Source organism: Tarenaya hassleriana, unplaced genomic scaffold (assembly GCF_000463585.1).
Source record: "Tarenaya hassleriana unplaced genomic scaffold, ASM46358v1 Cleome63, whole genome shotgun sequence".
In the NCBI taxonomy this organism is placed as follows: Eukaryota; Viridiplantae; Streptophyta; class Magnoliopsida; order Brassicales; family Cleomaceae; genus Tarenaya; species Tarenaya hassleriana.
In genome coordinates, this window is record NW_010968819.1 from 63605 (window position 1) to 64806 (window position 1202).

The window sequence follows — 1202 nt, forward strand, 5'->3', positions numbered from 1 at the left end:
AACAGCTTCCTTTGCTGCGTCCGACGCTGCAATATACTCAGCTTCTGTAGTAGAATCTGCAACGGTCGCCTGCTTGGAACTCTTCCAGCTAACAGTTTTCCGTTCAATCAGAAAACATAGCCAGACTGCGATCTGTAGTCATCCGGGTCTGACTGGAAACTAGCATCGGTGTAACCTCTTACAGCGAGCTCTTTTCGTTCTGTGGGAAACCAAACTTTTTGATTGTCTCATCAAATCGAAGGTTCCAGCTCCTCGAAGCCTGCTTCAGTCCATAAATGGACCTCTGAAGCTTGCACACCATCCTCGGGTTCCTTGGATCGACAAAACCTTCGGGTTGTGTCATGTACACATCCTCGGTCAAGTTTTCGTTAAGGAACACGGTCTTGACATCAATTTGCCATATCTCATAGTCATAATATGCGGCTATGGCAAGAAGGATCCTGATGGACTTCAGCATAACTACGGGCGAAAAGGTCTCATCATAGTCAATACCATGAATTTGATGGAATCCTTTCGCCACAAGTCGTGCCTTATACGTGTGCACGTTGCCATCCATGTCGGTCTTCTTTTTGAAGATCCACTTGCATCTGATGGATTTTATCCCTTCAGATGCTTCAACCAGAGTCCATACTTGGTTGTCTGACATGGATTGCATCTCAGACTTCATAGCCTCGCGCCATTTCTCGGAATCTGGACTCGCCATAGCCTCTGGGTATGTGGTAGGCTCATCATGTTCCAATACCATGAGCTCCTCATTCCCAGTCACGAGAAATCCGTATCTCACAGGCTCTTGGCGAATCCTGCCTGATCTCCGAGGTTCACTCGTCGAAGGTTGAGTCACAACCGGCAGTGAAACAGGTTGAACTTCTTCAACTTGTTCACTCGGCTCAGCGTCTACTTGTTACTCTCGAACTTCCTCAAGTTCGATCCTACTCCCACTGACTCTTTTGGAGACGAACTCTCGCTCCATAAAAGTCGCATTCCTAGCAATGAACACCCTGTTCTCTGCCGGAATATAGAAGTAGTAACCCTTAGTTTCCTTAGGGTAGCCTACAAATAAACACTTATCAGATTTGGAGGATAACTTATCAGTCATCTGACACTTCACATAAGCGTCACAACCCCAAATTCTGACAAACGACAACGCGGGACACTTCCCCGTCCATATCTCATATGGCATCGTTTCAGCCGACTTCGTTGGA